The sequence below is a fragment of the Drosophila miranda genome, chromosome 4, assembly GCF_003369915.1.
Source record: "Drosophila miranda strain MSH22 chromosome 4, D.miranda_PacBio2.1, whole genome shotgun sequence".
NCBI classification, from domain to species: Eukaryota; Metazoa; Arthropoda; class Insecta; order Diptera; family Drosophilidae; genus Drosophila; species Drosophila miranda.
In genome coordinates, this window is record NC_046677.1 from 26,772,465 (window position 1) to 26,788,561 (window position 16,097).

The window sequence follows — 16,097 nt, forward strand, 5'->3', positions numbered from 1 at the left end:
CAGCTTTTCCACTGACAAAAAAAAAAGACTACCGGCGACAATAAATTTTCCACAACTGTTTTTTGGTCGTTTTTTCTAGGTTTTTCCTTTATTTTTTTTCCTTACTTTTTTCCCTACTTTTTTTTATTCCTCGTTTTTTTTTGGTTGTGCGTCAAGTGACCCACATTATTTTTTGGTGTTCATTCTGCTCGCCAGGGATTTTGACAAGGGTTAAAGTACAATTGTTAGAAACAACCGCAGGAAGAGCCAGCAACAAAATAACATGACAAAAATTTCACAGAAACAGAAATCAGAGAAAAACAAAAACAAAAGCAAAACCAAAACAACATTTCAATGTGGCAGAGAGAGAGAGCGGAGTCTTAAAACTCCAGAGATTACTTTTCAGAGGAGTTCTCTGTCGCTATCTCTCTCGCTCTCTCTGTCTCTCTTGTGGTGCAAAAGTTTCTTCTGCCACATTCATTCCCTGTAGGTGGCTTGGAGTTGTAGTTCTGTAGTTCCTTCAGTTCCAAGTAGTTCCTTTAGTTCGAAAAGGATTCCATATCGATGATTGTTTTTCTGGCAAATTTTGGTCAAGTTTTTGGAGTGGATTGATGCGTGGATTTGTGGTGTCTCTTTGAGGAAGGAAAAGTCCTTTTGGATGGAAGAATGGAGCAGAAGGAGAGGCTATCTTTACTTTAGATTGCTGATGAAAAGGGTGATGAAACAGAGAAATGGGGAGGCTATAGGGGAAAGTTGTATAAAAGTGTCTTCCCTAGGGATTTCGGAGAATTAGACACCAGAAAGTGCCTTAATGGTAGGCTTAAAGCTTTAAAGAACCTTACAATTTCAGGAATTTCGGCTATAAATAGCGTGGAATATTACCATAATTCCAGCTATTATCGTGAGGTACTCATTTGTTAAAAATATTCATTAAAATATGAGGATTTTTCTGCATTGAATCGACTACTTTTTCAGGTGCGTTTAAAACAAAATACAAGTCTGGCTTAAAAAGTATCTAAACTCCTTGAGAACTCTGTTCAAAAGAGTTTTAGAGATGGGAAAAATTACTAGTTTCAATTGAATTTCGATTTATAATAATTTAAACCCCTTCAAATCTTTTCAACACTAAAAAAGTATAATTTTCATGTAATCCCAATTTTAAAAAATTCATCAATGGCCAAAAACTTGTTAAAAGTATTAAAACTGTTTCTTAACTTTGTTTTAAACAGGAGGAAAAACTATCTGCAGATTAAAATTGCAGCGGTAAAATCTCTATAAATTGTAACCACAGGAAAAATCCCCTCCTGTAAATAGCAACCGTGGGAAAACCCCCTTTACCCCTCTCTGTAAATAGCCATAGTGGTGCTGCAAACACTTTTCCTTTTCAGAGGAGAAGAGTTTTATCCTCGCACCTCTGCCTTACTCTCTCTATCCCTCTGGATTTCCCTCTCTATCCAAAGGCTTTTCCCTACAGGTATGTTTTCCTGCTATTAATTACTGGAGGCTTTTCCCTTCCACCCTTCTGTGTGGATCAATTAAGCAAAAGTTTTCCACACCCACCCCCACCCCGCCACTGCCTGCCTGGCAGATTGCGTATACGCACTGTTGTTGCCGCTGCTGCAGCTGTCAAGCTTTTCCATCATTTTCCACGCATAGTTTCGCACAGTTTTTCTTCCACTTTTCATACTGTTTTCAGTCTCTTTTGCCGCCTTGTGTTCACGTTTTTTATGATGATTTTTAGTATTATTGCATTGCAATTTTAAATGGCAAACATTTTGTTGCTCTGCTGCTGCTGCTGCTGTCAGCCAGCGAAACTGTTGAAGTTTTTCCCCTGCCAGCCCCTTGCCCCTGTTGCATGCTGCAGCCCTGACTTTTATTATATATATTTTAATGCTAAATGGAAGAAATTACTTTCATTTTCTACTCGGAATTGGTTTTACAAGAAGAACAGAGGAGCGCTGAGCAGAGCAGAAAAAAAGAACGAAGCTTGCAAAACTTTTTGTTGAGTGAAAAATGCAACAGAGTGATGGGAGGGGACGGGAGGGGAGGTCCTTCCCCAGGGCTTGCACTGCTGCCGCTCCTCCTCTGTTGCCAGGACTGGGACATCTCCATCTCTGACTCTGTTTTCTGGTTCCTGGGCTCTGGCGCTGGCTCTGGCTCTGGGTTCTCTTCCCTGATCCTCTCTCTCTCTCTCTCGTGGAATATATGTGATGCAAAAGTTTTTAATTTAGCGCCAACTTAGCGCCGAGACTCCCTGCCAAAGCAAAGCAACTGGAAACCAGGGGAAAATGGCAAAAAGAAGGAGTCTCTGTCCAGAGAGCCAGAGCCAGGGATTGAAAGAGGGTTTTGAAAAATATGCTTTAAAAAAATAATCAACTTGTGCCTCAGAGAATGCCAAAGCGAGCGAAAAAAAAACAGAGGGAGGCGATGGGAAATAGAGAGGCAGGGGCGGAGGCAGATGGTACCAGATGAAGGGCGGTGGAGAACTCGGGGGAGGAGCAAAAGAATGAAGAGAACTGAAAGGAGGAGCAGGAGAGGTTGAAGTTAAAGAAAATGAGAGGGTAAGCTGGAAAAAGGGCGGAGAACTGGTAGAAAGACCAGGGTCTGGGCCAATGAAATGTGCCCCATTTATGATATTATTATTTTTTATTAGAAGTTCAGTTTCTGTGCTTTAAAAAAAGCTTCTTAGTTTTTTTTTAAGTTTCGAGAGATTGTTTGAGGAATTAAATTGTGGACTGGAATGAAAGATTGAAAAGGGTTTTGGGAACGCGATGGAAAAGATATGCAAAGCGTGTTTCAATGGAAAGATACAAGTTGGGAATAGAAAAGAGGGTTTTTCAGAGGTACGGACCAGAAAAAAAGACCGGTGGAATATACATATAAGTTTTTATCGAAATTATTTTTATTTTTCAATATTTTGTATTTTTTAATATATGTACATATATAACTCTTTATATTTATAATTTTATGCATGCATCTTTCCATTCTTTCTTTAATTTTTATAAAATTTTAAATGTTTTCGGTTTTCCATATATATATTTTTTTGTATTTTCCCCTGGATTCTCCCCCGCCGTAGCTGCATTTTTGTTGGTTATGCAATTTGCCAATCGAAAGGCGGTCAAATGAACTGTTTGTGGTTTACCCTCCCCCCCTGCCACTGCACCCTCCTGTAGCACTCCAACCCCCACTCCACCGTCCCCCTGCAGCAGCCGGAACCCCTCTCTCTGTCAATCTCCTTTTGGGGCACAGCAGCAGCAGCAGCTGCTCCACCCATTCTTTTGTCAGTCGCTGCACTTCACTGCCCCTCCACGTGGCCGCATGTTCCCAGCAGCGGGATTGTGTTTTGACCAAGTCCGAACGGCGGTGAATGGCGGCTAAGGTCCAAAAACCAAGTTGCATGAGTAACAAGCGTGTAATGCCTGCCCCCCCCTCACACACGGAGGGGGCATACGTGGGGCAGCAGGATGGGGGAGTGGCAGTGGCAGTGTGGCACGGAGTGGAAGTCCAGTGGCAACGCAAAACTCAACTTGCGAACAAATTTATATAAAAAATAAAATGCGGGCCTCCGAAAGGGGATTGCGAAACGGGTGGGGGCAGGCAAGCGGGAATGGGCGTGTCGGCATGTTGGATGGAAATTAAATTTTTGCACCACACAAAAAAAAACCCGCCAAGAGGGAGAGCTACAGCTGCCACACACAAAAGAGGGAGAAAGAGAGAGGGAGGGAGAGAGGGAGATACATCTGTAGGGAAAATAACGCGAACAACTTTACACTAAGCTCTCGGTCCGCGAGAGAGAGAGAGAGAACCGCAGCAAGCAAATGAATGAATGAATGAAAAGCCCCAACGACAACAAAACGAGGCAATGGACAATGTCCTACAAGGCGGTGGGATTTCCAGTGGGTCTGTTGTTTGGTGGCGGGGGGGTTTAGTGGATTGCAGCATTGTTTCGCTGCTGCCAAAGGATGAGCGAAGCTTTGCGGAGCTGACATATTTCCAGTGTCATTTGTGGCCCCCAAAGGCAGGGGCAGGTCCCCCCGCAAGAACAGCTGTCAACCTCTCTTCCTGGTAGCCCCTCCCTCCCTGGCTGTGGCTTAAGTTCTGCTAAGGCCAAATCAACAAGGAGAAAGAGATTCTGGGACTGGGAGTACACAAAAAATGAAAGGCAGAAGCTAAGACAGAGTGGGAGAGAGAGGAGTGTGCTTTACTCTTTTTCACTGCCTCTCAGCCCGAGAGACTCCTCTATTCTCTCCCCCGTCGAATGTCGTTCAATTTGTTTTATTTTTTATATTTTTTTAAGATATATTTTTCATGAATTATGTTTTTCCCAGGAAGCTCGCCCCCCATCTCCATCTCTATCTCCATCTTTATTTTTGCTCAAGCGATGACTCCTTTCTATCTCTAGCCCTCCCTACCCCTCTCTCACCCATTGTGTCTTTTCCTCCTTTGGCGCTTGTGTTGTGTGAATATTTTTATAGCATACTTTGCGGCATTTCTTTGCTTGCGGCTTGGGTGCAAGTCCTCCCACTCCCCCCCCCCCCCACTACCTCTCCTTCTTTGGCGACGGCACAAAATTTGAATACAAAGATTGTTGTTGCGTCTCAAGATGCTCTGGATGCTCAAGCTTTTCCTTAACTTGTTTCCACATGAAATATGATAATTCATTACACGAAGGAGCATGCCCCACCTCCCCCTCCCGCCCCAACGAAAGAGAGAAACGAGGAAAAAGGAAGCTCCCATCGAAGGTTGGGGGAAAAAAGAAAATATAAAGAAACGACACTCACTCAATTGTATCTTATGCAAATTGCCAGTGATTTTTCCTTTGCTTTTTCTCATGCGTTTCCTTTCCTGTTTCCTGTGTGTCATCCTTTAGAATGGAGATGATGCTTCCTCCTTGAACCCGAAAGTTCTCAGCGAAAGAAAGGGAAAACCACCTTCCACTGAAAGGGAAAACCTGCTGCTGCTGCTGCTGCTGCTGCTGCCGAAAAAGGAAAACAGATTTAGGCGGAAAACAGAGAGAGTCTCGTATGTGCTGTTGTTGATTTTTCCCTTAAAGAAAACGCTTTGCTGTGCGGCCTGCTCCCTGCCAAAATATTCATGACAAATAATGCAGATATTTTTTAATTGAATCAAAAATATTGCGGAATAAATTTCCACAGCGGAGAGGGCGAGGAAAAACCGAGGAAAACTCCTCGTGCATAAAACAAACAAAATGTGACACACAAAAATGTTTACTAATTTACGAGTATTTGTTTATGATTATGCGATGGGAAATTAAAGAGAAAATAAGGGGGGAAATAAAGAAAAATTTAAAAAAAAAAATATGGAATTTTTGAAGACAAAAAAATACGGTGAAATAGGACGAAAATAGAGAAAAAAGGATGTTCTGTGGAGAGCGTCCTCTGTGGACTTTTTCCCCATGAAACACCCTCCCTTTCCAGATGTCAGACATTAACCCAGAAAACCAGGAATCCTTTCAAATCAGGAAGCATCAATAAACTCTGAAAAAAAAAGCCAAGTTGCAAGCAGCAGAAGTTGCAACAAAGAGAGAGAGTGGGAGAGAGAACCCTAATGGCGAGAAGAGCCTGAAACTCGTAATGAGAATTTGTTTGTACTCGCAAATAAAATTGCAAATTGCTTTCTCAAGTGCAACCGTCAGAGCAGAGGGAAATCAATCAAATGTTTCCTTACAAAAATGGAAATTGGAAAAGCAAGAAAAAGTGTGATTGAACGAAAGAATAAAAGAGGGAGAAACAGTGAGAGTGGAGAGAGATGGAGTGCGAGTGGGAGTGGGAGAGGTAGTAAAGTGAATTATTTTAATTAGCTTTTGGGAAAAGTGTCCTCCTCCCACGAGGGGCCACGTGTCGGTCTGAGTGGCGGATTCTGGAGTGTCGAAGACACTTGAAACGGTAATGAGAAAATGCTTTAGTTACGCGACAGAGGAAGAGACAGAGAGAGAGGGGGAGCGGGAGCGGGGAGCTACCTACCCGAGGGAACTCCTATTCTTCCGACAGACAGCAATCGTACATTGAAACTCCTATGGCTCTCTATTGCCAGCAATCGTTGCAACCTTCTGTAGTCCTTTCTATGGCTACAAATCCAATATACAACCTCCTCGAGGCAAGGTATATTCAAGACGAGGTGTGAGAGGCCTAGAGGGAGGGATCCAGAAGGTTTTCTACCCTTTGGATGCTGCCAAGGCGTGATACGAATGCTTAAAACACTTTTCCACCAAAGGATCATTCGGCTACAGGCGTCTAAAGATGAAAAAAGGGTTCTATTTGCCCATAAGTGAAAGGATACATACTCCAGAAGACTATTGAAATACCTTTACACCTTTCCAAGGAGGAAACAGTAATCAAATGATGAAAAATTACACTTTATTGCTGGGCAAGTGTCCCATAAGTGAAAGGATACATGCTCTAGATCACTCGGGGACTTGACGACTCTGCACATTTGACATAGGATGCGAAAGATGCTTAAATTTGCTGTAGAAATGTCCCCATAAATGAAAGAATTCTTGTATGAGGAATACCACAAACCAGAGACCATTTTTACCATGCAATATCCAAAGAAATTAAGTTCTTGTGTCCTTACCTTCTCTGGAATATATCTTTCTGTTAGCCACAAATCGCAATCCTCGGAGCCCGCTCTCATGGAGTGTCAACAACTTTGGACTTTGGTCAAGCGATGGGTTTTTCTTTCTTTCTTTCTGCTGACTTTTTATCGTTTGCCTGCCGTCCCTTCCTTCGAGCCTTGCAGTCTCTACTTCTTCGCTTCCTTCCTTCCTTCTAGACCGATTCCTTCCTCGATTTCCTTCCTTCTGCCACAGTTCCTCCTTCTACCGTCCCTCCTGCGCCGCCTTGCACTTGGGTCAACAAAAGTTTCCTCTTTTTCGCCCTGTCCTCTGGAGGTTTATTTGTTTGGCCAGCAAACTTTGCTGCTTGCTACCTTTGCAGCTGCTGCATCCTCGTATCTATCTCTGACTGTATCTGAGAGATACTTTTTGCTGCAATCGATGAAGCGTAAATGTTCAAATATTGCCAGAGATACTAGATCTTTTTCCCTGCCTTGCCTTGCCTTTCCCTCGTCCGCTGGCAGGAAAACAAAACGTGCTTTGGTCATTACTGCAACCGCAAGAGCCAGCAGATACGAAAAGTATCTTGCAGATTGCCTTGGGGTATTTTCTTACTTTGAAATGGCAGATAGCAGGGGTGGGGGAGGGGGGAGGGAGAGGCAAGTGCGTCTGCCAAGTGATAAAATGGTCACCAAAGCCAGAGGCAATTTATGGGATGTGGGATGTGGGGATGTGTGTATCTGGGAGCCTCGATTCTCCCTCGTGTTTTCTGCTGTCACCCAATTTTCCAGTTCATTTTCGAATGCAGCCAGGAAAAAGTTTGCCCGCGGAATATGATAAGTGCCGCTGCGGCGCCTCCTGCCGCTGCCGCATGCCGTATAGGAAATTGAATTTTCCTAGTGTTGATAAAGTGATACAAAAGCAAGTGAGGGGGCACAAGGGGCAGAGTGCCTTTTGCGTTGGGAAAAGTCAACAAGAAATAACGGAAAATTCTTTGCCTTTCCTTTCGTCCTGCCGCTGCTGGAGTATTTTTTGCGAGTTCAAAACTTTTGGTAAGGCACTTGGCCTGCTTTTGATTTTGTCGGGGGAGCGCTAGGGGGCGGGGCGGGGGCCAGAGACGGAATGCATGTGCAACTTTCCGCTTCTCAAGAGGGAAAGAGGACACTCGGAAGCGCAAAGTGAGCGGAGGGGGGGGGGTGGTGGGGGGGTTGGGCAAAAGTTGCCAGCTTATTTATTAATATTTCAACACCAGTTTCCGCCCTAAAAGCCACCCCCTTGAAACAGAAACACTTTTCCTTTCCTTTTTTGCCACCAATCAACAAGTGTTTGTTTTGCTTTTTTGGCCGGGAAATTGCATTTTCATTTGGCTTTTTCTCAGAGAAAAATGTATGCCAGAAAAGAGTGATAGAGGGAGCGTAGTGAAGGGGAGGGGGAAGGTCGAGCAACAAAATAAGCAAAGAAAAAAACATTTCAGAGGCAACTTTCGAAACTTGCAACTTATCTGTTGTTTGGCTTTTTTCTGTATCTTTTTTTTTTGGGGTTCGTATCAAAAGTTTCTTAAGCCATGTTTTAACCACACATCAGGAAAAAGGGGGGATAGTGGCGGGGTGTGGGCCCATGTGGCATGTGTGTGTGTGTTGCAGTCTCTCCGCCAACAACTGGTTTTTCTACTTTTTTGTTGTTTTTGTTGTGTTTTTTCGTTGGCCAAAAGCAATTTCTGCCGCTGCATAAAAACGCATAAATGGCTGGCAAAAGTTTTCAGCAGAGAGTCGGACTCTTTCGCAGAGTCTCAGAGGCTTATTCTCAAGAGAGAACTTTGAGCGAGAGAGAGAGAGAGAACTCTAAAGTCGTCTTTGACTTTACTTTTTGTGGCACAAAAGACAGAAAGAAGCTTCTGGATGCCACCTCTTTTCTGCTGCCGCTGTTGCTGCTTCTTTTTTTTCTTTTCGTGTGGCACACGCACTGCACATTTTCTGCTGCTTTTTCTGCATTGTCATGCAGAAGTTGTAATGAAATAACGGTACATGAGAGAACCCTCTCCACCCCCCCTCCACTTCTTTGTCATTTATTTCTCAGGTAAGCAGCAGATGGTGGAGTCATGCAATTTGGGGGGCCAGAGCAAAGGGGCAGCAGCAGCAGCTGCAACAGCCAGCCAGCCAGCACCCTACATACGGATACAGATACACATGGAGATGGAGTTTTCTCTTCCTTAACCCTAGAGTAGAGGAAGGGGTTTGGTCTTAACTTAACCCTTGACTGGCGGATGGTGCTTTTTGCAGGGTTTTCTGGAGTGTTTTTTTTTTTGGATGATTTATGGCTTGTTTTTATTAATGAGAAGTGTTCTTTGTGGGATGCAATAAATTTATGGAAATCTATGGAACTAAGTTTAAGTTTTTCCAGTGAAAAACTTGACTTGGATTTGTATTTTATGGGTATTTAATGTAGACTGCTAACAGCATAGATTAGGAGTAGTTTTTCTCATGATTGAAGAGTTTTTAAAGAGAGTAAAGATCTTTAAGTATTACTGGTGGCTAATGATTCGGACTTTGAATCTATCTTAGTCTCTAACTGTATGGATATACAACCTAAAGATGTATTTTTACTAAGAATTCTACTATATGTACCATAAAGAAGTGTTTAACAGACACCCTAGCAGAAGCCTCAGAAGAGTTTCACATGCTTATGGCTGAAAAGTACCTCTTGGAATGCCTAGAGATCTTTAATCTAGAGATCTAAACCTTAATTGAGGAAAACTATAACAGCAGTGGATTTATAAAGTTAAAGGATTATTTTAGTTTTAATTAACATTTATGCTCTTCCGAAAGACACTTAACATACGCCTAACAGTGGCCCAACAATCACTGTTTACATTATGTACTTATAACAGTCGCTTAACATTTAACAACTACGCATTTCTTGGTTAATGTTACAGAGCTGTTAAAGAACATTGTACTCCAGCTTAACATTTCAGAATCCCACTTCGCCTTCCACTTAGAAAAGAGCTTAAGCCCATGGAAGCCCCCGGTTGACATGAATGGGTTAAATGTGCCACTTAAATGTTGTCACGTTTCTCCCCCTCCCACTTCCCCCACTCCCCCGCTCTTCCAATCCCTCTTTATGCTACCTCTCGTTCTTTAACCTTTTCTGATTTCTGCTGCGGGATCGTCTTCTTTTTTTTTTGTTGTTGGCCAGAAGCTTACAACTTGGCCATCAATATTTCTTTTAGCCTCGCCTGACTTTTGCAGACACACACAAAAAACCTGTTTGCCGCACCTTACACATACCCTACCTTCTAGCGGAGAGAGCAGAGCACACCCCTGCCACTGTGCCACCAATCCTCCTGCCTCCAGCCTCTTTACTGCTTCGCCTTCCTTCGTTCGCCTTTAAATTGCAATCTTCTTCCGTTTCGTTGACTTTTGCTGCCTCAGACTCTCGGAGTCTTGTTTGGATTGCACTGCAGGAATGGGGGCATGGGTGGGGGGGGGCATGTAGCAAGGATAAACGGGAGCGCCATTTAAAACAGATAACATTCATTGTAACAGCAGCAAAAGCAGCAGCAGCACCAGCAGCACCTATTTTTCTTACCTCTTTGGATACCCTTTAACACTGGAAAGGTATGCCCGAACCTTTAAGGGGGATATATCTATGATGCCTGTGGCAAAAAATCCCTTACTTTTGAATACTTCTATGGAAAACTCCTTAAGGAAGTACATTAGTTGGAACCCCTAGGATCAGAGCATCAGAGCATCTGATAGTTTTCATAAAGAATATGGTTCACAAAACATGTATTTCCTATAAATCATCTATATTTTCGAAAATAAATCAACCAAACGTTGAGAAATGCATGTTTATGCGTAGATACCTAACCCAACCAAGAATCATTAAAATCGGATCACCATACCATGAGTTATCATAAGATGGATCCAAGAAAAACCAAGTAAACCCAAAGATAAACCAATGAAAATTTGGATGGAAATGGATGTTTCTTATGTCTTTTTATAATTCCGGGAAATTTCACTGCGATCAGATGACTTTATTTTCAAGAAAGGGTATTCCAAAGCTTCTTCCGTCGAAAAAATAGTTCCTTTCGCTACGGTTCCATTTGGATTTCGTTTTTCTTTCGGTTCTTATTCAGGGGCTACTATCTGTGTGACTCATAAGAAAATTATGTTGCATTTTATGGGCAGAAGAGGGAAAGAGAGAGAAAGAAAGGGACTGCAGTTTTTATCGACTCTTGCTTTTGGATGCAAAAGGAAAGGATTGCCGTGCCCATGCCAAAGCTGGCAAACGGACAAGGCTAAGCATTCCCCGGGACCCAGAAGAGCATTTGGCTTATACATAAAGACATTAAAGGAAGAGGGAGACAAAGCATGGAGAAGTGCTTCGGGGGAGTGTGAGAGAAGGCGTTGAGATTGCGACTTTGGTGCAGTGCCAGAGACAACAACTGCACACAGATCCTGGGTCTTGGGTCTTGGGTCTTGGGTCCTGGGTCCTTAGTCCTGAGTCCAGGCTCTCTGATTTGCCATTGTTCTTGCTGCAGGACTCCTGATGCGATGCTCCTGCTGCCGTCTGCAGGCAAAATAATAAGACATAATTCCTAAGCTGCTCCTGCCGTTCCATTGCTCGCTCGGTCGGGCGGTCCTTCATCCTTTGGCATCTATCTGCTGCTCTGTGTTTTGTGCACGTTATGCATAACTTTGCATCTCTCGCTCCCTGTCTATCAGTGCCGTTGGACACCTTGGCAACCTGCGGGATACTCTGTCTTTTGCAGCGAAATCTCTGTCAAGAAAAGGAAAGATTTCCAAAGGGGAAATAAAGTCGTGCAGTGCGCAAAATTAATATAAAATACAAATTATTTTCACTTTGTCTTAGTTGCGGGGTTCTTCAAACCAAACTTCGTGTTGTGCCTTTGACTTGATTTTAGTTAAGAGGAAAATTTCTAAAATAATAAATGAAAACTTTAGTCGTGTATTTCCTTAATCCTTAAGATCTTCTTGCCATAACGGGGTTTGTTCCATAGAAAATTTAAAGTTGTAGCTGTTTGGATAGCGGCTAGAGAGAGTGTTCTTTGTAGATCCATAAAGAACCTATGAAATTCAAGATATTTTTTTTCCATTATATATCGATATCACTCAATAAAAATTTCTTATTATAAAAAAAAAAGTGAACATTTTGTCAAACCAAAAATGGTCTTATCGATTACTATTGTTATCGATATAAAATCGATAGCTTGATTAATTTTTGTCTTTACATGTGATACAATAAATACGTAAGGATAATTCTTTAAAAAAATGTATATAAATAGTTCCAGAGAAATCCTCAAAGAATTCCAGAATTCCCCTCAAATTTTTGCTATCGATAATTATCGACTTAATGAATTATCGTTCGAACATAATCGCTATAGCAATATCGTTAATCCTTTTGAGAAAATCCTTTCCTCTAAATGATATTCTTATCAAAAAATCTATTTAATAGTTAATTTCGTTAAATATTTGATGCGATAAACATATATCGATAATTCTTTGCCTCTTTCCATACATACGAGTATGTGTGTGCGTGCAGTAGGAGTATGCAAAATTATCCTCTCCTGTAATTATCAGGCAAATGTTCGTTACGAAACTTTGTTTCCAATTAAAATCAAAAATCTATCCCAACTTACACTGTAATCACATGAGTGAGAGGCCATAGACATGGAGTGAAAGGCACAGAGAGAGAGATGGGGCGACAGTAATTGCGAGCGAAAGAGAGGGACACAGAGTGTGGAGGGAGGAGGGTGGACATTCAGCTTTGGGGACCAGAGGGTGGAGCGTGTTTCTTACATTTTATGGCCCAAAAATCAATGCTGGTAATTAACTCTGCAAAATCCAATTATGGGCAACTTTTCTCCAAAGTCTCCGTCCCCCCCTCGTCCCTCTCTCTGTCCCTTTGTCCCTGTGTTTCTCTCGCTCTCACGCTCTTGTGAAGCCTGGCCCATGACATGTGGAGGAGTCAAGGTGTCTGTCTGTTTGTCTGTCCTTCTGTCTGTGTGGCAAAGTGTGAAATTTTCTCTCTGTGTAGAGATGGTGCATGTGGCATGTTAGTGCATTTATAAGTGATATGCAGAGCATGCAATTAACAAGAGCAAATTCACTCGGCCAAAAGACAGAAGTGAGTCTTCTGCTACGTTCTCGGGTCTTGCCACTTGCCACATCCCCCTCCCCTGTCCCCCCTCGTGCGGGTTGCAGGGTTCTCGTGTTTCCCCCTTAGGGCAGAGCCACAAAACCCACCCGCACCCTTGACTGCCCCTGGCTTCCCTTTGTCTTGTCATTGTTTCCATTTTAATATAATTCTCACGTCATAATTGCGTATGGACCTCCCCCCACCCCTCTCTCCTCGGTTGGCCCCGGTTCAAGGTGTTGCCGAAGACTTTTCCCGTCTAAAACTATGGCCAGAATGCAAAGCGAATGTCTGTCTCAGTGTCTGTCCATGTGTGTGTGCTGAGAATTTCTTGGCCAAAAGACAACAATGCCATAGAACCACACACCAGAGAAGGAGACAGAAGAAGAGATAGCGCATTGGAGACAAAGACGCAGAAAGAGATGGCAACAGGAACCAGCAGATAAAGACAGCAACAGTCGGAGAAAGGCCATTGACCAAATGTTCTAGAATTGTAGGAAAGTTTTTGCAGTTTCAAACGGATTTCAATTGTTTTCAAGCCTCTGGAAATATATCTTAAATTTGTACAAGAGAATTTTGCATAGGAATGGGGAATTTAAGGAAGGAATGGGACTAGGAAGAGGATTATTCTAGGATTATTTCAGGGATAGATCACATGTTTTTATGATGGAAATAGAATTTATAAAAAAAAAATAAACGTTTTTTCCACTGCCGCTCGCCCAAGCACTAATGATTTCCACCAAAATGAGATCCCAAACATCCGCCAATTACTACCTTTCCAAACAAAAGTAAAAAAGTTAATATTTTGCATTAAAAATAACCCAAAAGTGAACCCGGAACCGAATCCCATTCATAGATATTTTTTTATTTATAGACAAAAGTATCTAGAGCCAGGCCAAGAGAGAGCCCTTTCTCTTCCTTTTGCCGTTTGAAACTTTTCCTGTTTACTTTTCGAACATAAGTTTTTCGTCGAACAAATCTGGCAAGTTAATATGGAAATTTGTTCACTAAATGCATAAAAAGAAACAGTAAGAGAAAAACTTGACCCTAGGAGTCTCATGCCATTAGCTTTTACTGAAAAAAAAAAAAAAAAAAAAACAGACAGCGTGTACTTTTGACGCTCTCTCGAAGCGGAAATTAAATTTTTCTGCAAGCCTTTTTCTATGGGTATGCTTTCTCCCTTCCCCTTCTCTCGTTTCTCCATTGCTCAAAGTTCCTGTGTCCTCTCTTCCATATTACTTTTAATTTCCAGCAATTATAAGAAATTTTTCTTTTAGCTACAATTTTTCTTTCGCGTTTCTTTTCTGGAGATAGTATATTCCTCTTTCTTTAATGATAATTTAATTAGTTGCAAGTTGTTGCTGTTGCCACCGCTGCTGTTGCTGCTTCCTTTTCGCCTCATTAATTGCACTTAACAATTCGTGAATTCTTAATGTCGAGAGTCGCGAAAAGGCTGCTTCTGAGCCAGAGAACCAGAGAGAAATGGAGACAGACAGCAGCAGGGAAACTGGAGACAGCAAAAGCAGACGCAAAATCAGGGAAAGTGGAGCCAAAGGAGACACCAGAGAATCAGGAAAATGGAAGAATGGAAGAATGTCAAGAACCAATGACATTTCCGTACTTAAACGTTTCAATTAATAAGAAATTGAAAGTTCAACGAAATCAATGGCATTTCACATTTAATTATTTTTAATTATTAAGAAAGCCAGAGAGCACCAAAAGTGAAGCATTTAAATGTCAAAATTAATAGGCAATTGAAACTGATATTTTTTCGTTGGAAAGTGGCAGGAACCCGTGACATCTGACATTTAAAAGACTTTTTCTATAAGAAATTGATATTATTATGCTAAAAAATTCACCTAATCCTTGATAATTGGCATTCAAATTTCTCAATTTGTAAGAAAATATATTTTAATGACTGGAAAAGTAAAAAAAAGTTGAGAAAATAATTTGATTTCACTTTTGATTGTTTAAATGAATAATTAGAATAATTAGATGTAAGTAAATAAGAAACTGTTGCATTGCAGGTGATGCGGCAGTGCTCATCGGTCGATAGAATGCTTTTCTGTCTGGTATCCGCGCTAGGTGTCGCTTTTGCCACTTGGTGGCGCAGCTCAACAGCGTCCCGATAAATGTTAATATTTTTTACTTGGAAAAGTAAAAAAAACAATGAAATTTTACATTTAAAAGTCAAAGTTTTTAAGAAATTTATGTTCTAAAGCAGAAAAAATCACTAAATCCCTGAAACGTGGCGCTGAAGTGTCTTAAGCTACAAGAAAAGCGGATTCCTGTTCTTGGAAACGCCAACATTCAATGAACTTTGGCTTTCCAAAGTCGGAGTCTATGAGAAATTGCCTTGAAATGCACATTGATCCATGAGATTTCATATCTGAATGCCTTAAATGTAAATAACGAAGGAAACTTTGTTTGAATAACATGAAATTGATCTTTGTAGTCTGGAAAATTATGAAAATTCGGGGAAATGTCTCATGTTCTTAGAAATGAAATTTTGACATTAAAATGTCTTTAGTCTGCAATAAATTGATATGCTTGAATGTATTTTTGCATTTGCTTAATATTTGCACAAAATATTCATGAAGGATAATTCAGTGGAACAGCAGTCAGTCATTGGTGCAACATCTGGCAATTTGCCTAAGTGCAACCAAGTGTCGACCTCTCTCTCTCTCTCAACCTTACCCTGTCTTTCTCCCTGCTTTCCGCCTCTCTATCTAAAGTTTTTAATTAGAAACGCATCCTGCGAAAATGGACAGCCCTAACTCGCTGCCTTTTCGTCCGCCCTTCATCTTGCTGCCGCCTCAGTAGGCAGTCAAGTGAAATGAGCAAAAGAAATGCGATGACAACCTCTCCTCTCGGCCAAAAAGCTTCTGCAAAAGTAACTTTAAAGCCAGACAGGGACAGCAGACAGTCAGACAGACGAACAGAGCCAGAGACAGTCGGAGAGAAAGCGTGGAAAAGGAAATGGGCACAGAGCCCGAAAGAGAAACAAACTTTTGACATAAATTCGCCGAAAAACCAAAAAAAGGAGGAGACTAGTCCGCTCCCAGGCCGAAATGAAAACTGATGCGCTCTGCCAGAGTTGCCACCTTCTGACGTGTGATCCTAGGATTCCGTGGGAGAGCCTTCAGACGACTGCCAAATTAATTTTAATGCGATTTTCATGGCTGTTGCAACTTTTCTTGGAACGCGCATAACTTTTTTTGTTCGGGATTTTAACGATTATTGAAGCTAATGCAAATGCAGAGAGAAAGTCTCCCTCTCTCCCTCTCTGACTCTCAATTGAGAGAACAATCTATAAAGAAGCCAGACAGACCCTCGGCAAAACCCTAGTCCACAAATTTATGGTCTCCCTCTTCGAACACTTTTTGGC

General features: G+C 41.8%; 1 protein-coding gene across 2 annotated transcripts in view; it reads left to right on the forward strand.

Moving 5' to 3' along the window:
• The window catches only part of LOC108162104 (titin), a 119,132-nt gene that overhangs the window by 45,441 nt on the left and 57,594 nt on the right, over window positions 1–16,097 (forward strand). The window lies entirely within an intron of this gene.